The sequence below is a fragment of the Peromyscus leucopus genome, chromosome 7 (assembly GCF_004664715.2).
Source record: "Peromyscus leucopus breed LL Stock chromosome 7, UCI_PerLeu_2.1, whole genome shotgun sequence".
Taxonomy (NCBI): Eukaryota; Metazoa; Chordata; class Mammalia; order Rodentia; family Cricetidae; genus Peromyscus; species Peromyscus leucopus.
The window spans coordinates 45,611,776-45,637,113 of NC_051069.1; positions in this window are offsets into that span (position 1 = coordinate 45,611,776).

Sequence of the window (25,338 nt, forward strand, 5' to 3'; positions counted from 1 at the left end):
TAATTGTTTCCCTCCATGATGCTGTCTGGATACTGTTTGCTGACAGGGTCCAGGCCTGGTGAAAATCATTCAGATGTGCCTTTGGATACAATCAGTTGTCATCTCACAAAATAATGAATCCGTCAGCCTGGAGAATCCCGGAAGGTTCTGACAGGATCTTCCTCTTGAATTTCATCTCTAACCTTTCCCTACCCTTGATACATTTCAAACTCTGACAGTTTTCCTCATTAGCCTCACACACAAAACACCAAGCCTGAGAGAAAGGGAAACCAAAGAACCATGGCTGGATCTGTTATGAAACCAAAGACAAGACATGACCCCCTGAGAGCACAGGAAACAAGGCAGCAAAGTGTAAATCACAAGAGAGAAAGCAGAGGTGGGAGGGGAGGGAGAGAGAAAGTAAGAGAAAGCAGAGGTAGGGGGAGGAGAGAAAGGAGGAGAAAGCAGAGGTGGGAGGGGGAGGGAGAGAGAATCATGGGTCATAGCAGAGATGAACAGTAAAAGAGAAAGCTCATTTACAGACTGACTTGAAGCAAAGATAAGGAATTATCATGCTCAATCCTACTGCAAGGACACTTGCTCATCTATGACATTCATGACAGTGTTATTTGTAATAGCCAGAACCAGGAAACAACCTTGATGTCTCTCAGTTGAGGAATGCATAAAGAAAAGGTGGCACATTTACACAATGGAGTATTACTCAGCTGTTAAAAACAAGGATACCAGGAAATGTGAAGGCAAATGGATAGAACTAGAAAAAATTGTCCTGTGTGAAGTAACCCAGACTGAGACAGACAAACATGGTATGTTGTCACTCATAAGTGGATGCTAGCTGTAAAATAAAGGATAACTATGCTATAATCCACAGGCCCAGAGAGACTAGGTAACTGCAGCAGGGTCCTGTGATGTTGTTCCCTTTGGGGGAGGGAGCCAAGTAGGTGCAGAGTCAAGACACAGACTCTGGGAGAATGTCAAAACAACAAGCTCTGTTTATTCAGGAAGAGGCAAGCCTTACATACCCTCCACCCCACCCTGGGGGAAGGTCTGATGAATATGCATCTGCTGATGTGACATGACTGCCTCTCATTGGTCCAGGTCATCTCCAGCTCATGTTTCAGCTGCTGCTGCTAAGGCCCTTAGGCAGACCCAGGTTGGCTCTCAGAAAGTATCTTTTTTACTTGTTTCGGCCGGCTGGCCCTCAAGCCTGTGAGGAATGAGTCATCCCACAGGTAACAAGGAAGGTTCATAGGGGGATGCTCATATCTCCCTGGGAAGGGGAAATAGGAGAGATTTCATGAGTGAACGGAGGTGGGTGGGAATGGAAACATGAGTGATCAAGTTGGGGGGAGCATAGGGGGAGAGTCCTGGAAGATACTATGGGAAACGGTGGGTGGGGGGAGCATTTCAGGGTCAGGTTAAAAACCTGGTGCAAGGGACTCTCCCAGGAATCTACAAGGATGACACCAGCTAGAACTCCTAGCAATAGTGGATATGTTGTCTGAACTGGCCTTTGCCCATGACCAGATTGGTGCCTAGTCCAATTGTCATCAGAAAGGCATCATCCAGCAACTGATGGAAACAGATGCAACCCACAGCCAAACAGTAGGCAGAGTTCGGGGAATCCTGCAGAAGAAGGGGAGAAATGATTATAGGAGCCAGAGGGGTCAAGGTCACCACAAAAAAAAAAAAACAAAAAAACAAAAACAAAAAAAAAAAACAACTCACAGATCAACTAACTTGGGCTCATAGGGGCTCACAGAAACTAAACTGACAACCAGGAAGCCTGCATGGAACTGACCTAATCAGTCTACATACATGTTAGTTGTGTAGCTTGGTCCTCTTGTGGGACTCCTGACAGAGGTAACAGGGGCTGTCTCCAACTCTTTTACTGGCTTTTGGACCTACTCCTCATACTGGGTCGCCTTGCCCAGCCTTAATACATGGGGAGGTGCTTAGTCTTACTGCAACTTGATATGCCATGTTTTGTTGATACTCATGGGAGACCTGCCCTTTTCTGAACAGAAATGGAGAAGGAGTGGATTGGGGGATTGAAACAAAGGGGTGGGGTGGAGGAGGGACTGGGAGGAGAGGAAGGAGGGGAAATTGTGGCCAGGATATAAAATAAACAAACAAGTAAATAAATAATTTTATCTTAAAAAAGAAATTAAAAGCCTGCATAGTATTTCCTGCTACCAAGGATGTTAGATCACAAGACAGGGCTTTCAGAACAGATCCAGCTTGAATCATTGAGTCTGTGTTCTAAATGTGCATTGTCTTCAGCAATGGACCCAACTGTCAAACCCTGAGAGGCAATCAAGAACCACATCTATAATCTATATTGCTTTCATAGTCACTTGAACTACTCTTACCAGCCATTCAGAAGGAAATTTCTTGTGCCTACTACTGGTTTTTTTTAGTTGCTGGAGCATTTTCAGCCCAAGTGACTTGATTTGTGTGTGTGTGTGTGTGTGTGTGTGTAGTGTATAATATTTAGCGAATATAAAATAATATGATTCCTTATGGCTTGATCAAACAATATTGCTATTATGTGTCCCCTCCTCCTGTATTAACCTCCTTCCCACCTCCCCAGTTGGAGCCCCCTCTCATTTTCCCATTCCCTACTTCATCTTACTGTCTCCATCTCACTTCCTCCACCCCCACAGTCTCTTCATACCTTCCTGGTTTCTGTGGAAATAAATACTGTGTTGTATACTCACATCTGAAGATTTGAAGCTAGAAACTGCCAATGAGAAAGAACATGTGGCGTTTTTATTTCTGGATCTCGGTAACCACACTTAAAATAATTTTTACTAGGTCCAGCAACTTAACTGCATTTTTTAAACGTCATCTTTCCTTACAGCTGAATAGTATTCTACTGTGTAGACATACCACATTTCCATTAGCCATTCTTCTGTTGAAAGACATTAGTTGTTTCCAATTCTCCACTATTGTGAATAGGGCAGCTATGAACTTGGCTGAGCAAGTGTCTGAGGAGTAGGATATCATGTTGAGTCCTTTGGGCATATGCCAAGGAGAGGTACATCTGGATCATATGGTAGATTTATTTTTAGGTTTTTTTTTTTTTTTTGGATTCTCCATACTTATTTGTAGAGTGGCCATGCCCATTTTCGTTCCCACCAACAGTGAAGGAGGATTCCTCTTTATCTATAGCCTCTCCTGTATTTGTTGTCAGTTGATTTGATCTTAGCCATTCTGACTGCCGTAAGAGGAAATCTCAAACTTGTTTTAATTGGCATTTCCCTAAGTGCTAAGGATGATGAGCACTGTTTCAGGTATTTGTTAGCCATCTTTATTTCTTCTGGTGAGAACTCTCTGTTTAATCCCCTAGTTCATGCTTTAATTGTGTCTTTTTCTTCCTTGACTTCGTTTTTTGAGTTCTTTGCATATCCTGGATATTAATCATCTACCAGATGCATAGCTGCAGGTATTCCCCCCCACTCTGCAGGGTTTTTTTTTTTTCACTCTTTTGGTTATTTCCTCAGCTGTACAGAAGCTTTTTAGTGACTCGAGGTCCCAGTTGTTGGCTTTGGGTCTTACTTTCTGGGTAAACAGAGTTCTGTTCAGAAGGTGTTTTTGTAGGGTACTGCCTATGTTTTATTCCAGCAGTTAGTGTTTCAGGTTTCAAAATGAGGTCTTTGATCCACTTGGATTCATTTTTTTGTCCACTGTGAAGGATAAGGGTCTAACTTCATTCTTCTGCATGGGAACATCTGTTTTTGTCTGTACTGTTTGTTGAAAATGTCTCTTCTTTTTTGCCTCTTTGTCAAATATCAGATGGCTGTAGTTAGGAGTCCTCATGTGTGGGCCTTCTATTTGTCTACATGTCTGTCTACAAAATATCTTGAAGTCTGCTAACTAAAGGAAGCCAATTAGAAAGTCCTACCCAGCTGCACCATTTATGAACCATGACAGTGACCAGCATGACAAGATATCCACAAAAGTTCAATGAGTAACACTCATATGCCTAATTGGATTTAAGGCCCACTTAATAGGAGGGCATATGATACTAGAAATATGAATATGGTACTGGAAATAAAGCCAGCTTCCCAGGGCTAATGAGTTCATGGACTTTAGAAAAAAACTACTACTACCAATTTGCTAGACCAGCATAATTTCTTACTGCATTCTGAATCTCATACTCTCATACTCACAGAAAAGTGTTTATATAACCCCTAACTAAAAATCAAAACAAAAAAAAAACCCAAAAAACAAAACAAAACAAAAAACCCTGCAGCTATCTTTACAGCAAATAGAGACCATCACAGAAAACCATAACTGGACACATTGCAGAAATCAAAGGATTGTGGGGACTCCAGACCCAACGTGCACATCTCCATCACAGCTCCTGCATCAGTGTCTTGAAGAACACTGTAGGAGAAGGGGCAGAAAGAATGTAAGATTCAGAATACTAAGGAGTCTGCTATGAAATGGTCTCTTCTCGAAACGGTTGTCTAAACATGGCTGCAGTAATGACAATATCCACGGACATGTTACCGAGATGCTGTCAGTATCAGGACCATCCATGGTGGCCCATCCCCTCCCAGAAATTCACATGGTAAAAGCCACAGAGGATAAGTGCTAAGATTTTGACTGAATGTCAATCCATGGTCTTCCTCCCCCTTAATATATGTGCATAACTGCCTATGTGGGCATATGTGGCCATGTGTGCAGGTTCCTCCAGAGGCCAGAAGGTTTCAGATCCCTAGAGTTGGACTTCACAGATATTTTTTTAGCCCCACCCTTTGTGAGTGCTGGGAATTCAACTAGAGCAGCAGGTACCCTTGACCAATGAGAACATCTCCATTCCCTAGGACTGGGGTTAAGTTGCACAATTGAACTATTCAAAACTCTGCCTGGTTCATGTGGGCCCTTTCTGGATTAAAGTATGTATTGCTGAAACCCAGGTAAAACAACAACTGATAAGAAACATAAACTGACTGGCATGCTCATGAATTTCTTTTGCAGTTCATATGTCACAGGAAGGAGGTCATGGTCCCTACTCTATATGATGGCTGGAAGGCCTGTTTCCCTAAACTGAGTCATTGGCTGAAGACAGAAGAAAATTAAGAAAAGGAAGCTCTAACCAGCTGTTACTATTACTATTCTAGGGGTAAGAACATATGACTAGAGGGGCCCTAGACCCTAGGGGAGACCCTGCCACTATTAATGCTTGTAAATGGATATAGTATTAAACTGATTCCCAATAACTTATCATTATACCTATAATTTTATGCATCTCTCATCCCTCATCTAATAAGCTTCTATTTGAAGAAGATAGTGATTTTTTTTTTCAAGATAGAGTTTTTTTCTGTGTAGCCCTGGCTTTCCTGGAACCAGGCCGGCCTCGAACTCAGAGGTCTATCTGCCTCTGCCTTCTGAGTGCTGGGACTAAAGGAGTGCCCCACTGTGCCTGACAGAAGATAGCAATTAACACAGAGACCCACAACTAGTCAAGGTGCAGAGAATAAGAGACTGTAGAATGTTTGGCCCTAAAAGAAACATACATATCACGCCCCAGGGCTCATTGTGGAAGAGGGGACAGAAAGAGTGTAAGACTCTCAGACAGTATATGGCTAGAAGGAAACGTTGTCTTCTGGAAACAGCAGCAAAGCTGCACATATAAAGTCATAGCTGTGTCACAGCATGCCAATAACCTGTGTAAGCCCAGGCTAGACCAAATTGCAACAAGAGAGGAGTTGGGCACAAGTCCTGGAGCTATTCTCAATTGTTTGCTGCTAGAGAAGAGACAGTTTTCTCTAAGAGGATAGACCCTGATAAGTCAACTGCTTTCCAGTAGAAGACGACACATTCAAGAATATTCAGACAGCAGGAGTTAAACTTGAAGGATTAATACAACAGAAAAAAATGTTCTGTTGGGTGCTGTGGATATCACTCTATATAAATGAAGCACTGATGGCCAGTGACCAGGCAGGAAGTATAGGCAGGACAAAGAGAGAGGAGAATTGGGGAAACAGGAAGAAGGAAGAGAGACACTGCAGCCACCGCCAGGACAAGCAGCATGTAAAGACGCCGGTAAGCCACCATCCACGTGGCAAGCTATAAATTTATAGAAATGGGTTAATTTAAGATATAAGAACAGTTAGCAAGAATTCTGCCACGGCCATACAGTTTGTAAGCAATATAAGTCTCTGTGTTTACTTGGTTGGGTCTGAGCGGCTGTGGGACTGGCGGGTGGGGTGACAAAGATTTGTTCTGACTGTGGGCAAAGCAGAAAAACTCTAGCTACAAATGGCACCCCACGTTGGGTGCCAGATATTGGTGAAATTATTAAGGCCACTCCACGTAGTTAAAAGGAAGATTTATTTAGTGGGTGACTTACAAATGAAGGAATAGGTAGATTGCAGGGGTCTGGGGAAGGTGTATCGCAGTCCAGCGGTGTTCTCTGGAGCTCTGCTCAGTCAACCTCCACCGTCTAGGGTCCAGGAACAGAGAGAGCGCTCGCCCATCCAGGTCTTGGGTCTCCAGACGCCTCCCTTGGCCCCACCTCATAGGCGTGACAGTTGCCAGAATCTCAATGGGGGTTGGAACTTCCAGATCCAAGCTGGAATGGCTACCCACTACAGCTGGGTATGGAAGGGAGAGATGAATTGGGAAAGATTTGGGAGAAGGTTAGGTATGATCAAGTCATGGTGTATGAAACTCTTAAAGAACTAATGAAAAATAATTGTGGTTCCAGGCCTTGGGTGGAGTAGGGTGGGTGGGAATCAAAAGAGAGGGATTTTATGAGTGTGATATGCAGTGTAGGCCATTATCTTGTGATCTACATGGGAAGCAGCTCTAGAATATTGAGCTATTGCTGCTAAAATTGTCGTTGTTATCTGAAGGCAGCAGGAATTTGGTGACAGGTCTAACTTTTCCTCTAAGATGATTCTTACTCTGCCTGCAGGATAGCGGGTATTACAAGACACAGATGAAATAAGGTACATTTTAAAATTAATTTAAAACTATAAAGTACTTGAGATGCTAGCAATGGTCCTGTGTAACAGAATTAGTATTAATCCAAATAACTCATATGAAGCCTCCAAATTTCTTTCAAGTGCATCACCAAACTTTTAGGGGAGACAAAACACCAGGTTCAATTGTTTCAACCTGACTTCAAAGTATAGATGGGAAATACCCAAAGACATATGATGAATCCAGATTGATTGCCTTCTAAGGTAGTTCCCTTTCAACCATAGAAGCTGATGAGTACAGAAAACATAGCAGAAGAGCATTCTGTTCTCCACATCTGTTTCTGAAGAGCCAAGGACATGTGTACAGAAAGTTGGTAGTCTTGCTATAAGAGGGATTTCTGGGAAGGACAATCCAACATTTATAGAGAGAGTAGAGAGGAGACGGGTTAATATTCATACACACCCATCCTGTAGCTATACGCTGCCTCATAACAGAGGCGTGGCCAATATTATTTTTTCCCAGTTCCCAAGTGTAGAGGATGTAAAACTCAACATGGTTTTTCCTATCAAATTGATCACTAGGGGTAACTAGATGATGTAGTTCAGATCAATAAAATGCGTTACTTCAGAGACTCCTAGGAAGGATTTGCTTTTCTAAACAAAGAAACAGTTTAAAATGGACAGCACCACTTCTACCTATCACAATTCTAGGTATAAGGTTTGAAGCTACAGTGGCTATTTTATGGTCAGGAGGCCTGGAGCGTGAAGGAAACTCCAACAGAATAGCAGGATCAGCCTCGATAGCATCTGAGTCATGGCTAATGTCTTCTCACCTCCAGACTTTTTATGTTTTTGGAAAGAGTTTGTCTTATTTGTTTTAAGCCGCTTAAGTGGATGGTTTTATTTGCTTGCTTGCAGGTGAACACACTTGTGACTTTTAGAGAGCTTTGTTTGTTTTCAAGTGATCATGCTGCCTCTCTCATCTGGCAGAGTGCATAAGCTCCTATCGGACACAGCAATGTGGAAGGCACTAGCTGGAGGACATGTAGAGGAGCCCACACAGGTGACCTGGCGTGAACGCTTATTGTCCTCTACCTTATCCTCAACCACTGCCGTACCTCTTGACACACCCCAATCTTCTTGGTCACCAGCCCTTACACCTACATCTTCCCCTTCTCTTAGGAAACATTTCTATCAGTCTCAATGGAAATGTCAGTGCTATTTTATTGCCTGATTGGATACTAGCAAATGTTTCTAATAGGGACTGCTGATGAAAGAATGGCAGAGAAGCAGATTTTCTGAATCTATAGGCATAATACAAAATTAGATGACATTTATCTTCGCAATACTCCGTGGAATTTTCTAGAATAACCTGCATCACATTTGCATGTGCGTGGTGTGTGTGTGTGTGTGTGTGTGTGTGTGTGTGTGTGTGCTAGAACCACATAGCATTAACTGAACTGATTTAAGCTCTCTAGACTTGTTCTCTTGCAGGCAAGGGGATGAGATATTAAATACAAGGGTCACCATCTCTGAAGTGCTGGCAGTGTTAAGCTCCTTCTAAAGTCACCAGGAAAGAAACTCTTACTGCCCCCTACAGCTTCCCAGGACTCTTGATGCCCTCTGCCTTCTATGTGTCACTTGAATCTTCAAGTTCACGTAGCCATCTCCTCCATGGATTCACGCCAGCTTCTCACCCCGTGCATATAAGTGCCCACATTTCATCCATATTTATGGACACCAGACACATTGGACTAGATCTCAGCATAGTGACTTTATCTTAATTTGGTTAAAATTGCCAAGACTATTTCCAGATAAACCATTTGAAACATCCTGGGTCTCCGATGTTCGGTATTTCCTACCTTTGGGAACTAAGCTCTACCCAAAATGTCCCCCCTCATCAATGAACCTGCAGTTCTTGCTTAGCTGCGATTGCGGTCTACCTTAACCAAGACACTCCTTTCTAGCGAGGTCTCACATCGTTGTCCTACCCCCATCTTTCCTGTTTTCCAGTTGTATGGTGTGACAATTGTCTTTTCCCCAAGGCTATTTGCCCTTAAGGAGAAATTATTTAAGCCAGAACAATCCAGGCTCTTTGAGAGATGGTAAATAAAACATGTGATGTGTTGGGGATGTGGACCATGTCACCTCTGGGGGCCTAACTGACCAAAAGAACTGGCACAAAAATCCATTTCTTTCGATTGTTTTTGTGTTTGTTTGTGGGGTTGGGAAATAAGCCCAGGGCTGTGTCATCCTGGCAAGCGTATGCTATGACTGAGCTGCAACCCAGCATCATTTTTCTCTCTCTTTTTAAAATTAGGTTTCTTTTTTTAGGTGCACTTCCCTCATCTAGATCCAATGAGTGCTTATAAACCATAACGCTGAGCTTTTTGAAGGTGCTGATGGCCTTGCTTCCTCCTAATATCATTAATTTTTTTTTTAATTAATTATAGGTGTCTAAATTCCCTGGCTTTCATCCCCAAAGCAAAGCAAGAGAAGCTCAGGGCAAGCTTCACTAAGTGCTGTTCTCCCGACTGCAGATATGAAAGCTTGATTGTCAGTGCCGCATTGACAGCTGCCTCCAGCCCTGCACAATGCCTGCCTGTCAGGGCTGCAGAACAGAGGGCCTTGATATGGTCTTCAGAAGATGAGAGCTCACCCCAGTTTGAGGAAGGCAGTGGACAAACTAAACCCAGCCCAAGAAAGAAGAATCAAGATAAAATTGGGAAGCTTTGATCGGTGACCACGCTTTCCTTTTTGTAATAGCTGCAATTCTTTTCATGCCTGATTATGACCAGTTATTTTCAGACCTATTGTCACCACACTGTCACTTCGGTCTTTATCTCTTCCCCCTCACATCACAACTTTCTTCTCCCAAGCACACACTTCCCAGAAGTTTATACACGTTGGACATCCTCTGTGTTTCCTCCAACTCCTTTGACTTAGCTTCCAATCCTTTCTCCTCCTCCTGTAGTTTAGTCCACTGGAGCTCTCTCCACCCTAGGAAAAATGGTCCCTTGAGGACGGTGGAAAGCAGTACCTGGCCATCGTTTGTGTGCTCTCAGCTTGCTGCTGCCTAAACTCTAATTTAATGTTGAGATTGCTTTTGCCCTAGACTTCTTTTACTAAGTGTGTTCAATCTGCTGTAAAATTGTTTTCATGGTTGCAGTCAATGTTATAGTAACTGTTTAACAATGTGCATTTCTTTACTTTGCAAAAGACCTTGGTAGTCTCTATGCAAATTAGCACTTGTCTAGTGCCATTAAGCATGGTTCCTAGGAGAGCAGCAACAGGGTTCACAGATGAACTATACAGTTTGAAGAGTGCAAAGTCTGGGACAAGGAAGCAGAAATTCTATTCCTGATGCATGGGGCAATATCTGGAGAGACACGATTTTGACCTAAACCTGTTGTCTCATGCTTATGATGAGAATAAGGAGATTTCAGCAAACCAGTTAAGCTCCTGGCCTTCTTCTCTTGGATTAAATAGCAAACACCACCCAGAACTGCAACATAATGGGTTTGGGCTGCTCTAAGCACCAGGAGTTTGATTTACAGAATTACAATGTTATGTATTCAGTAAAGAGATGGGGCTGGGCATGCTGGCACACACCCTTAATCCCAGCACTCGGGAGGAAAAAACAGGCATATCTTGGTGAGTTTGAGGCCAACCTGGTCTACAGAGCAAGTTCCTGGACAGCTAGGGCTGTTAGAAAGAAAAATCCTGTCTTAAAAACCAAAACCAAACAAACCAACAAAGAGATGGGATGCATTGGGCGTCATATGAGATTTGGGTGTAGCACTGTGTCGAAGGAGGGAATAGCAGGCCACATGTTATCCAGCAACTGTGCTGATGCTATGCATTTCCTCTTGGTCCTGGCCATACTTCTCTAGAGCGAGGTGTCACAGGTTGTCTTACATGGGAAGTTGATTCTGAAATGGAGTTTGGAAGGCAGAAGGCTATGCTTATGAAGAATTATCTTTGGGGCCCAAGACTGGTGGGAAGAAGGGAAAAGAAGGAGGATTTGAGCAATAACAGAGCTTAGCAAGAGCCTTGACTGATTCCCAGTGGATCTCTTGTCAAAAAAATGACATCCACATCAGCATTAACAGTCAAGCCTTTATGCTTTAATTTTTATAAGTCACTGGATATGACAAAGAGAATGGGTAAACTATTCTCTGCTGCTGAGATCCTGGGAGGGATTGATGGCTATATTCTCTTGCCATAACTGCTTTTAACAATTGATGCAACAATCATTCATTAGAGGTTGTCACATGATACAGTGTCTGCCATGTAAAATGTAATCATTGTCTTAGAGGTTAGGGCTAGGATGTGTCTTACTAATAGACCAGTTCTTTGACACTTGCAAGGCTGTGGATTTGATCCATAATTGACAGAAAGCAAAGAGAGAGGAAGGCAGTGAGTGAGGGAGATCGATTAAATGATTACCCCAGGTCATATCATTAGTATTGTTGTTCTATTATAATATGTACTGTTTGTGGAGGCCTCTTCTGGCAAATCACATGTTTTCTTGCTGAAGTCTCAAAATTCTGCCTTGTGGGTTCAATAGAATTCTCACTTTAACAAAGAGATTGAGGCCTCAAAGATTCACAACTGAAAAGCAGAAGGCTAAGGACTCAGTGTAATTCCAGGGATATTTGTTCAACTTCCAAAAGGCGTTGCTGCTCTCAGGATTTGAACAAAGAGCCCTCTGACACTGAAGCCCATGCTCCTCCCTTCCTCTTAACCTGCTGGATTCATCAGGACCTTGACCATGGGAAAGGCACCAGGGCTAGAGAAAAAACAGTGAGAAGTTTTTGCAAACCTGCAACCAAGGCTGAGTGCTTCCGAGGTTATTTCCCATTGTGTTACCACCAGTGCTTCCCAAATTCTCCTGCTTAGGGTCCTGCAGGGCTTATAATGGAGCCCTCTCTTCTCTCTCATGTCTACAAGGGATGGTTGCTTCTGCCTCTTAGAATAGATTCCTGTCCACAGCAGTGCAGCTGCGAAATGTTTTCTATTTCTTGATCCTTCCAATTTTCAAATTTTAAATCCCCCCTCTCTCCCTCCTTCTTTCTCTCTCTCTGTCTCACTCCTTATCTCTTTTTTCTCTCCCTCTCTCTATAATTCCTTCTTTCTCCGTCCCTTCCTTCCCTCTCTTTTCTTTCCCCATCTCTGTTTCAGTGTCTCTTGTCTCTGTCTCCCTCTGTGTCTCTGTCTGTCTGTCTGTCTGTCTGTCTCTCTCTCTCTCTCTCTCTGTCTCTGCTTCTCTCTCTTCAGCATTGGCTTTCTATATCCTACCAAAGCCTTGATTCGTACCATGGAAACCTTAAGTCTTTCCTGGAACATGAGAATACCTTTGATTAATTTCTAAAATTGCTGCATTTTTCCTTTTTCACTGCAAGGAAGAACAGGGTACCTGTGGACACTACAGTGTATTGTGCTGCTAAGAAAACGCTTAGGAGGTTAGGTAAAAATTTAATTTATAGTATTTTTGACTTAAGAGTTCTTCAAGACTTCACCTGACATACAGTTGAGGAACATCATTTTTGAAGCCCCCTTTCTTCTGTTCATTACACAGCTAGCTCATTCAGTTTTTAGGTTTTGGCTGGGTTATTATTTCTTTGGCAAACACTTGGCTGCTGTAATTGCATCGGGACTGTTCTCCAGAGGCTCATGTGTTCAAGGGTTGGTTCACATACTGATGTGTTGGGAGATGGTAGGACCTAGAAGGTTGGGTCCCAGTGGAAAGAAGTTAGATCATTAGGGGTTTGCCCTTGAAGGGAGTAGTGGGATCCAGACCCTCCTGCCTTTCTCTCTATCTCTTTAACCATTAAGAAGTGATTAGCTCTGTCCCACCAGACTACCAGCCTGTTGCGATGTCCTGCCTTACCACAGGCCCAAAAGCAGTGGCCCAATTGACTATGGATTGAAACTTCTGAAACTATAAGGTGACAAAAGAAAAGAAAAGAAAAGAAAAAAGAAAAAAAGAGAAACAACCTTCTCCTTCTTATGAATTAATTTGCTCAGGTGTTTGTGTCTGCTTCTATATCCCATTCCTCCCATGCAGCTTTGGAATATTATCTGACATGTAAGAGGCACTCAAAAATACCTTTGAAGGGCTGGAGATGTAGCTCAGTTGGTGGAGTTTCTGACTAGCATTCAGCAGGCCCTAGCTTCAGTCTCTAGCACTGATTAAAGCAGGTGTGGTGGCACAGCCAGTATTTTCAGAATTCTGGAGCTGGAGGAAGAAGGACCAGTTCAAGGTCACCCTTGGCTACACAAAGAGTTCAAGGCAAGCCTCAGCTACATAAGCTCATGTCTTGAAAAACAAAAATGTAAATAAAGTCCCATTATGTATTACTTGCTTTTCTGTTGCTGTGACAGAAGACTATGCTAAAAGCAGCCTAATCGGTAGCAGCTATTATAAGCTTTTTGGAGTATTAAGGCTCCTTAGGCCTCTGTTCACAAGTTTAGATGGGTTTTGCCCTTGGAGCATCTCTCTTCTCATTCAAGTGTAGAGCACAAAGCCTGTCCTGAACTGTGCTCATCACCATAACAATTGTAGCCTTTCTTCCCCCAGGAACACTAGCTACCATGTTGTGCTTCCTGGTGACCTTTTCCCTTCCCAACTGCATAGTTTTTATTCCCCTCTCTTCAGTTAGTTCCTTTCCTCCTGAAGATCTGCATAAGCCTTCTCAGTATTAGCCAGGCCACAGACCCAAGGTTGTGTGTATTTGACTTTTCTCCACCAAAGAAATGAGTCCATTTCTTTTTAATTCAGCTTCAGAATAATTCTTAGGGCTCAGGCAGAAGGCCTCTAGCCCAATTGCTAATATTGGCCTATAAAAAAATTAAATATAAGTCTTTTATAAAATTTGTCCTTAGGAGGAATCAAAACCTTTTGTTTTCCCATCTTGTGAGACTTTTATGCAAATGTTTTAACCCCTCCCACTTGGTCAAACCTTTGCTTACACAAAGGTCCCTTGCTGCATTCAAGGAATTTGATGGTCTGGAGCAGTGACCCTTTCCTCTTGGAGCACTGACTCCCTTGTCCTTTCCTGGAGCACTTCCTCTGTGGCAGTTTGTAGATGAAATTCTAAACGGTCTTATTAAATAAGAAACACAGAGCCAAATACAGAGTTAAAGCCTAAGAGATCAGAGTAAGAGCCACAAGTCCCTTTAGCTTACCACTCGCTGTCGTCCTTTCCCTGAGAGAGAGACCTTCTTCCTGTGTGTGTTGTGTTTTATTGCTTTCCTGTTCTGCCTTCTCATTGGCTCTAAGCCCAGCCACATGACTTCCTCATCACTGCCTGTCTATACAGACTTCCTGGTCTTTATGGATGATACTGGCATTAAAGACTCAAGGGTCATCACACTTGGCTGTGTCCTTGGCCACACAGAGACTCTGCCTGCCATGTGATCGGAATAAGGGTGTGGGCTACCACCACCTGACTTCTATTACAGGCTCACTAATGACCTCTGATCTCCAGACAAACTTTATTTACTAACATACAAATAAAACCACATTTCAGCACAATTAAAATATCACCACAGTGTTTTTTTTTTTTTTTTTAAACTAGCAATCTTGAAAGCCTGTAGGTTTAACCCCAGAGGCTGGGTAAAAGACACAGCCATCACCTGCTTTAGAACAGAAATAAGTGCAGTTCATGTATCATTGTGTCTGCTATTCTGAGCACACCCTCCTAAAACAAGGGTAACTTTTGTCTTTTTCAGGTACTTCAGTTGGAGTGGTGGTCTCTTCCTTCAGGACTTTGAACTTATGTCAAGTAGTTCCCCTTGGAGACCTCCTGAGGTGGACCTCAGCAGTCAGCATTGCTTTCTGCCCTACTGCCTTCCAGGCTTCTGCTCTGCTGAAAGCATTCAACCACTTTTCTAGACACAGTTCCAAAGACCCCCACATTCATCCTAACACCAGCACGGTCAGGCTCTTCACGGCAAAAGCCCACTCTCCAGTACCAGCTTCCATATCTTTGTTGTGAGAAAACTCCACAATCAAAAGCAACTAATAGAAAAAAAAAAAAAAAAAAAAGGATTACCTTAGTTCATGGGTCCAGAGGGATGAGAATTCTTCACTTCAGGAAGGAAGAGCAGTACATGTGGAGACAGGAGCAGGAAGCTGAGATCTGTCAACCACAAGCATGAAGCAGAGAGAACAAACTGGAAGTGGTGTGATGCCTACAGTCATGCACTTCCTCTGAGAAGATTGACTACACCTCCAACTGGGACCAAGTGTTCAAATATGTGAGCCTATGAGGGAGATTTATTATTCAAACTACCACATATAGTTAAGACTGTAATTGAGCTGTGCTTTGAAATCTTAGTAAAATTAGAACAGGCAGAGGAGAGAGAGAAAAGTGCTTTTGGCCAAAGTAACAGCGCCAGTGAAGACAATACTTAGTAATAGAGTCTTGGAATGCAGACTGTTCTATCGCCAAATGTAACAGCACACATACTAACTCCGAGTGGGCAGGGGTGAGAACATTTAGCAAGCTGGGCCGAAGAGTCTGTTAGACTATATTGAGGCTCAACTAAGATGGAGTCAGTGTGTTTTTCTGGTTAGTTTTAAAGGGAAGAGGTCTGTAATTTAATTAGCCAAATGGTCTTGCCATAGGCTCCTTGCAGAGGAACCAGAAGACCCCACTAATCTCTCTGCATCAGAAGACCTAAATGGGATTATTGTTGGGCAGACAAGTGAGGAAAAGTCTATGGTGGGTTATGAGGACACTACATGTCCACCCTCTTTAAGGCACACACATCTTAGCAGCGAACATGCCCTTGAAACCAGTATGTGTGTGATCAAGTCCAGGTTGTTTCATTTCTCAGTGAGACTGCCTGGCCCAACTTTGGCTCTGCCAACTTCAGTGCATATATTCTTTGAACAAATTTATCTTTCCTTTTGCTTCTGTTTCTTAATCTCTAAAATTTGAACATATAACACACAAATCAGAAGGTTGTTAGAAGTGTTAAAATTGGATATCTGTGTGTTACCAGTCATCCATCATCTATCACATCTATCTATCTATCTATCTATCTATCTATCTATCTATCTATCTATCTATCTATCATCTATCTCTATATATGAGTGTATCCGTCTTTATCTATATCATCTATGTATCTGTCTATCACCTATCATATATCATCTATCTATTCAACTATATATTTACCTAGCTACTTTCCTAAATAGATATAGATACTATCTATCTGAATACAGACATAGATACATGTAGATATCTATATCACCAGAATCCATGATACATGCTGTGCTATATATACATTTATATATCTATGAGAACATCTATATATGTAATATGTGCCCACCACATAAAATTCTCAATAGATCATAATGCCATTATCCTCAGACCTTAGACATTTGTGATGCAGATAAACAGATAAGCACTGTATTATTTCCTATTATTTCACCTCTAAGAGCCTGAAGTTCAGTGCTTTTGTGAAAAGTGGGATTGGGCTGGGATGTCTGCCAAATGTAGTTCTTTATCTCTAGTCTAAACTTAACAGAGCACATTCAGTACATTGGCTTCTGAGCCACAAGTGCATTGCTGTTCTGCCAAGGCATCAACAATGTAGTGGCCGGAATTAGATTCTGTGTTTTTCTAAAACTTTCCATTAAAAAATGCTCCCTTTAGTTGATCCCCACATTGGGGCTCCAGTCACGTCTGCTCTCAGGACACTGGGATCTTTAAACTATCAAGCAGCTTCTTACTACATTGAAAGCAATTTTGAACTTATGTCTGATCCTTTGATAATTGAAAGTTTGCTTTCAAACAATCAATAAAAAGTGTCAGAAAGCTCAAATCAATGCAGCAAACAAATGAATTGCTGATACGTAATTTAATAACGAATGTTTAAGAGATAGTTTCCTTTTAACCTTGCAGGGATTTTAAGGCAATTAAACATCAATGTGAAAATTATATTTGTAAAATGAGACAGCAACCTGAATACATTTACATTTTATTAATTCGGAGTGTTTCCTGAAGTTAAGACGAAATGAGTTCTAAACATGAGACACAAGAGAAGCTGTGTAGAGAAGACAGAGGCTGGCAAGCCGGGAAAACCTCTGCAGCGCAGTGGCTGGTAGTAAGATCCCCCTCTTCACACACACACACACACACACACACAACACACACACACACACACACACACACACACACACAGACACATACAGCCACTCTGAAGCGCCCCCTGCTGACTTTCCAGTGTTCCTGCATGTTGAGTCCTGTCCCTGTCATCTCTTCCCCTGTCATGGAGACACTCACACCCCTCATATCTTCTGATTGTAGCCCATCCCTTCTCCTTCCTACAAACCTCATCTCATCTACATGTTAAACAGGCCTGTGGCTCCTATCCTGGGAACTGACATCTCTAAGAACCAGAGGAACTATGTATGGTGGTGGTACATGTCTCTAATTGCAGCACTTGGGAGACTGAAGCAGGAGGATTGCCACTAGATTGAGGTCAGCCTGGACTACAGAATACACCGGTAGCAAGGCATCATAGAGAGTCTCTGTATCAAAACCTAACACAAACCAAACCAGACCAGAGGAAGGTGAATTCTGATAGCTCACTCCTACCTGTGGCCTCTTACAGAACAAGCTTTTTCCACATCCACCATTAACTGGATTGATGTTTCATCCTCATCAAGGTTGCTAAGTCATGCATTCACTCTCTGTACCCATCTAAAACCTCTTACATGTTTTTCTGCTGTCTCTAAAGTCCATATAATTCCATCATTAAACATCATTTCACTGCTCTCACTTCTTAGTAAGCATTTTGTGACATCCTGGAGAGTCTAATCATCTGCTCTCTTCATGACTAACACAGGAACAATAGCTTTGCTAAAGAAAAATAACACTCTGTGTTGACCTGGGGGCTTTATTATTTATGGACACCTGCTGCTGGATGAGCAGGTGAACAGGCTTCTCTCAAATGCACTCACCGACCCGCTCCCTCTAACAATTCTTTCAGGTGTTACATTTTATTCATGCTTTCAGAATGCTTTTGCCTTCCAGAGATATGTTGCTGTTAGCCTTAAAGAAAAAAAATTACAAAATTTGCAGGAAACCTGATGGAAATGTAGCAGTGAAATATTCCAGGCTCAGAAAGGCAAATACTGCAAGCTTTCTCTGACATGCAGATCTTAGCTTTGATTTCTATTGTGTGCAGACCCATGGGAGTCAGTGTAGGTACATATCATGAAGTCAATGAGTGCAGGTACAGATCATGGAAGCCAATAAGTGCAGGTATAGATCATAAGGTCAGTAAGTACAGGTACAAATCATCACATCAGAAAGGGACCCATGACAGAGGGAAAGAGGCTTTCAGGAAGAGGGTTAAGAGTGAGAGCAACAGAACACATGTGACATGCATATAGACTATTGAGGGTAGAAGTGAACAAAGAGAAGGGGACCAGTCAACAAGCAGGACAAACCCAAAATAACTGTGTACCAGAATTCCAAATGAACTTGCTCATTTGAATTTTAATTTAAAAATAGAGACCACAGTAAGAAAAAGCCACTGCAAAAATGTATGGGAATATGATTGATAATAAAAACAGAATCATTTTCCTCTAAGGTTGGGGATGGCAAGGGTGCCCCAATGGCAGGAATCTTTGCCCTTGTACTGAAAATTCTACCCATTGAAGGAAGGAAATCAAGAGAGAAAAGGCATGCATACTGGGGAAAGAAAAAAAATAGAAAAACCAGAGGAATTCACTAAATAGTTCATATTTCCATCCAAATAACATTTCATTATCTTCTTCCTCATAAATAAAAGAAAAATTTAACCTTGTTTCATATTTAAAGTTGCCAATATAATTTTAAAATTTCATAATTTAAGGGAGACATAATTACTGTTCTTGGATTTTTCTAGGTAAGAAAACTGAAACAATAATTCTATCAAGGTTATACAATGTGAACTAGCGAGCTAGGGTTGACCACGAGGAAACCTGCACCAGTGTTCAGCCCTTGACCTTGGAGCAGATGGCCAGTCCTGACTAGTGTAGTCTCTATTGCATCTTGCTTTAATTTTCCAAAGATTTTGCTTTTCCTGGAATTTCCACTAATTATGAATCTTTTCTGTTTCTCAATTGCATCATTTCTATCAGTATTCAACTTTATTCCAGTAGCTCTCATCTAAAAGTAACCAAATTCATAACAAAATAAAAATTCATCTACTGTATATTCAAGATAGATTAGTGAACTTCGTGTCCTTCATTATAGTTCAAACCAGTAAAAATATTAGATGACACAATTAAGAAGCTATATCTCAAAGTACAAAGAATACACCAATCCTCAGCAATGAGTATTTGTATTAATAGCAGGTCTTTGGAAGGCATTATTGGGAGCCCATACCCAGGAAGCAGTATGGCTAAGTCCCAGCACAAATATGGGGGGAGGCAGTCAGCTTGAAAAGAATGGTAAAAGGTGACATTGGAAGAGAGAAGGATTACTGGGGTGTGTCCTGGCATGAATGGTTCACTGCACTTCCTTGTAGATAGAAGTTATAGAAGATGCATTTCTAGATGACTTTACTAAGTATGTGTATCCAGTCAGAGAATCCTGATGTTCTAGATGGAACCCCCTCTCAGTCCTGCTTTATACCTTCAGACCAGTTTGCTCCTTTTGCCTCGGTACTTCTCCCTTTGGTACCTTCTAACACCCACCTTTGTCCTTCACAGCCTTGCTTAGAGGAGACCTTGCCCTGTTCTTTCCAGCCTAATTATTTCCTTGCAAACTGCTGTTTGTTTCTTTTGCAGAACTTGTCATAATATTACAATATGTAGCTGATATTTTGATTTGGTTGTCTACTATCTATCTCTTCTGCAGAAGCAGGACCATCTGTGTTCTTTTCCACTGTGGTCTCAGCTCCTAGAGTGATAATGGAATATATATACATGTCAGAATGGAGATTGAGGCCATATTTCTTAAAGAATGTTATGGAGGAAGAGAAAGAGAAAGAACGAGGGAGAGAGAGAGACAAATGAGCAAGTAAGCTTCCTATGGTTCCTATACATTACAAATCATTGGATTAACCAAGGAACTTGGTAAAGACTGTCACAGTACTGCCTGCTCTCATGAGAAAGTGAGAAAAGTGGGGTCTTCAGCATCAGGATCAAAGGAAAATACTGACAGAGTGTAGAGTCAAGGGGCCCTGGCTATATTAAACAAAATGAAAGAATACAGTGTCAGAGGATCAGAGCTTCGACACTAAGATGGAGATCTGATAATGGTGGTCAGGATGAAGTAAGGACAGACTAGAAAATTTGAACAAAAGGATGAGGAAAAAGCCAAACAGGCAATAACAAAGCTCATTTACCAATCAATTTTTAAAAAATTAAGCATATTCTATTTTCTAGGTACCAGATGAGGTAATGAAGTATTGGTTTGAAGAAACCAATAACTAATTTCTGAACAGTAATCAGCCCATGGCTTAAAGCTCCTTAAATACGCTTGTGGGGAAATCAGGGTCCTAAAATCTAGGGAAAAAGAAGTATTTTCAGAGGAACTAAGAAAATGGGACACAATTTTTACTTTGTCTACTTAAAAGATATATGATATTTTAATTAATTCATTGAGCATTTTATACAGACATATATTTTTTTATCATATTCACTCCCTACTTCTCCCACAATTCTTCCCAAGCCTACCCTCACTTCTCCACTCCCTCCCAACTTCATATCCACTATATAATTATATATATATATATATATATTTATATATATATATATATATGGGGCCATCCATTAGGGAGTGATCACCTTACCAAGGGCCACACCCTTAAAGAAGCCTGACTGTCTATCTCCCAGCTTCTATCAGCTGTCAATAGCTCCCTAGTTATGTGCATAAGCCCCTCCCTCTTCCATGGATTGATCTTATGTAGGTCTTGTTTAGTCAATAACAGTGGCTGTGAGTTCATGAAGTGCAGCGATCCTATATATTCAGAAGACACTGTCTCATTCAGGTCCTCCCCATTCTCTTGGCTTTTACAGTTTTCCACATCCACTTCTGTGATGTTCCCTAGGCATTGGTGTGGGGTTTTATGATATAGATGCCCTGTTGTCTGTTAAACACACCACCGGATGCTTATTTTCCAGGGTACTTTGATGAGTTGTGAGTTTATGCCTTACTCACTCACCATCCACTGTACAAAGAAACTTTTCTGATGAGGTCTGAGAGAATAACACTCATCTATGGGTATGAAGACAACTTGATACTCTTTCATTAACAGAATGTAAGCTGTGGTTTCACTCATAGGGTCTGTGAGCCAATTGGTTCTTAGCTAGATGCACAGTGTCAAGCATGTGTTTCCTCCTATGGAATGGGCCTAAAATCAATCAGGAAGCAATTTATTGCCCCCATGGCATTTGTGTCATTATTGTACTTATGGTCTTATCTTGTCACATCAATCTTTATTGTAGTTCACAAGTATTGCTGGGTAATACTGATGACCTCCTCCCCAGAGAAGCATGTTTTACTCAGTACTTTGAAAGCTAGCAGTTTGGAGGAAGCTTCCTGATTAGTACCAGCTTGATTTCCCCATATTCTATGACTCAAATTTGTGGTATCTTCAGCAATGAGGTCTTACCATCAGATTCTGGAGGGCAGAACATTGGCAATAGATTGCATTGTTTGGGAGTTTCTGGGACACCTTTGACTAACAACTAGAGAGTGTATATACCTGGCAGTGGAGTTTATATTTAGTGGCTTTTAGCTTCTGGGATGAACATTATCCCTTGGTCAAGTAACTCTTGCATATGAATAAGTAACACTACAGTGTTAGGAGAACAGTTGCTATAAGCCGACTACTGGCATTGCTTGGGAATCCAGCTATTTCCTCCTGCCAGGAAGAAATCATAGAAGAAAATTTTCTAAATAGTAGCTATTTAACTCATGCCAAAGTTTTTCTCAGTGGAAAGTAAGTAATTTCTGTATTGATGCTCCATAACCATGTGGCTGGCTCGTGGTGGCAACTACTCTGATTCACACACTGAGAAGCAATAGCGTAGATCATGTCTCTTTAGCCGTGAACTGGTTTTACCACATTTCTCTTCATAAAGGTTCAATGTAAGGTGAAAAAAACAAGATACATGGGCAACAAGGGTAGAGGAGGCCTCACCAGGGTGGATGATGGGAATATTCTTTGGGGTTCACCATATCTGCAGGTAACTCTGGAGTGCGTGTGGTGGGTGATGGGGACAGGACTTCAATTTGACCTCACCAAGCCAGTTTGCTGTGTTGCTGACTGCTGTTGTTGGGACACTTAGGAGAAGCAATGAGGTTTGCCCACTCTCTTGTTCACTTTGCTTGCATGTCAGAAGGAAGGATACTGAGCATGGTATATGTGGCCATGAACATGGCATAAATGTCTCCAGAGTCCTATACTTCCTGTATCCTTCAGCCAGAATTTCTCACCACATTTTATCTTTTCTACATAGAGTACACTGATGAATTTATAATACTTCTAAAAGATATCCCAACTTGTTGATCATGCTGTGGAGTGATTCCTGTACCACAGTCTGGCCACTGGCTGTACTTCTGACCCTTCTCTTGAAGTGCCCCTAGAACACGCTTCACCCATCTATACAGAACGGCCTTTGATCTTCTATCAGGATACAAGCTCTTTTAGAGTAGGTGTGATGTCTGTTATGTGTTATATTCCACAGAGCTAAGTGCCCAGGACTTGCGGACCAAATGGAATTTACAATTTTTCAAACATGGCCTACTGGGTGTCCCTATACCTTGAAATTTCTTTTACCATGTTCATCAACTTCCTGTGTTCTATGCCACAGGCAATGCTTACATGTGAATACTTCTGATGCCATCTGATTGGCACTTCCGTGCCATTTGTGTGTGGTTCTGTCAGCAAAACCCAGGGAACAATTTCTCATTTGTATTCTTGATATTTTCAAATGTCCTTAGCACCTGCAAGCAGTAAGTGTCTCACATGCTAAATTTTGAATGTTTGGTATGACTCAATGGGCTGTCATTGATGGAATCTACTACCGATGTGTATTGAGACAGCCCATATACTTGACTGTTGGCTCACAGGAGTCCTTATCATCTCTTCTAGCCTTTCAGATCAGGTAGAGAACCCTGTCTAAGGTGGCATCCTGACTCTGACTAGTGTGCAAAGTGCACCCAGTGAGGGCTAATTTTTGTTCCATTTTATATTTAGTGTTCCTTCCAGCAAGACTTGCCCTACAAGGAAGGATATGTACAGCAGATTCCCAAATAGCTCTCTGGGCTTTGAAGTATCTATTTGTTTTGTATAGATACCAAGTGTTAGGCTCCTGCTCTTGGCTAAGAGTGTACTCTATTATCTTTTATCTTCGTCTAATGGTGCTGGATATTTTACCATCACTTCTAAGTAATATTTTGTATCTAATTTACTTTCTGCCTGCCAAATGGCTGAGTTGTCAGATTAAAATAATCAACTTTGAGGTATTCTCAACACAGGAGCCAAGCTGCTTTTTGTTTTTCCACATTCTATCAGAGAGACCAAATATTGCAGGCATTCGGTGGGCATCAATGTGGTAAAGAAGAATCAGCACCACTGACCCCCACTTTTAGTGTAAGCACACCTCTATTCCTAGCAATAACATCCTGCATTTTGGCTCAGATAGCTACCTCAATATTTCAGAGAATGAGATGAGGAGATGTGTTGAGCTGCATAAATCCATTTCCAAGGCAGCAAACATCTTAAAATAGCATGAATGAGTCAAGGACAAAGTTTTCTATGCTCACCATGAGTGGAGGTCATCAAAATAAAGAGAGTGAAGGGAAAACACATACTTTATCATATCTGTTTGCAAAAAATAAAGATTTTCAGAGAATGACTTTGACAAACTTCTAAGCCATTGAGCAGTTCAATTTTTTTCTGCCCAGAGATAAGGATTAAACTGAGAAGTCTCCACTAAGGATAGAGAGATGTCAGTCATGCTCAGCTGAAACCCACAGGTCTAGGCCCCTTGTACGCTGGGCTCTGGAGTCAGAAGTGATCATACAGGAGGCTGTATGAAGGCAGGGAGTCATATAACTGCTCCTTTACACTGCCGATCCACCACTCATCTTCATGCTGATGAAAACTGTCATCAAAAGAAGCAAAGGAGGCATTGAAAGGAAAAGAAGCTGAAAGCTGTGATGATTGACAGACTGGAGTGACAGGCTGATACAGCTGGGTGAAATTGCAATGCTCGTTCGATTTATTTCTCTCCTTCTCTTCCTCTACTGGCTTTGTTGAAGTATACAACAAATACAGAAAAGCGTATGTATCGAATGTACAGCTTGGTAAATTTTCATAAATGTGAGCTCCTTTCACCCCCCCCACAGAAGTAGACTAATAGAATATCTGACATATACTCATTTTGCCAACTATACATTTCATGAAAATTTCACGAGATATCATATGCCTGCTTAGTTTCCTTTCAACTTTATTTGTGAAGTTCATGTATATGGTGTGTGTAGCTGGGGATTATTCCTTCTCATTGAAGTTGGGTGCTGTTTGGGTGCAAACCCCACAGATTTCTGTCTTACTGCTATTGCTGGGTCTCTCCTTTTCCTTACTCTAATGAAATGAATCCAGGGGCCTGCATGGTTGTCTGCAGCTTCATGGTAAGAGTGGTACCCAGCACAGGATGCTCTTGGATGTGGTTCAGTCCTCACATTTTCTCCCAGCTGACCACGTCCAACTTTGGGTTTTTCAATGTATGCTGTTGTGCATGCCTGTCACGTTTTCTTTATGCGGAATTGAAGCAAGACTTAGCACATGTGCAGAGAGAAGCTAATAAAAAGCAAGTTTTGTCAATATATGCTCCTTCCTTGGCAGATAAACTCCAAGTAACAAATCTGGGTATACTGAAAGGTGCATAACACCAGGAACTGTGAGGATATTTCATCTACTCTGAATGCAATCTTTATTGCTAGATGCATTTACTTGGCAGGGATTTCTGCTCTTTAAGAGATACTGGCATAGATTTCATGGTGGCAAGTGAATTTCTTTCTGCAGTCTTCTAGGGACTGAAAATACATCACCTCGTTCTGCTCCTACTACAATGGGTCAGATGCTGGAAGCAATTGGAGGTCAATGTCATGCTAAGAAAATGTGGACTTGTCATAGAGCTGTTGAGCTAGGCATCCCCTTCTGCCCATCCTCTCCTTTCCCTCTGTTCCCCTCCTTGTACCTGCCAATCATTCTGATATCGCCAGGGAGTGGATGATTCTGCTGAGAGGTTTATAGTCCAGTTGAACCAGCTGCCCTGCTGGGTGTGTGCATGATTCCTCCCTGTCCTGATGGCAGGGCCCTCCAATCATTCTTTCTCCGTGTTTGCGAGTGTCAGCCACAAATCCCAGCAGGCTCATTAAAG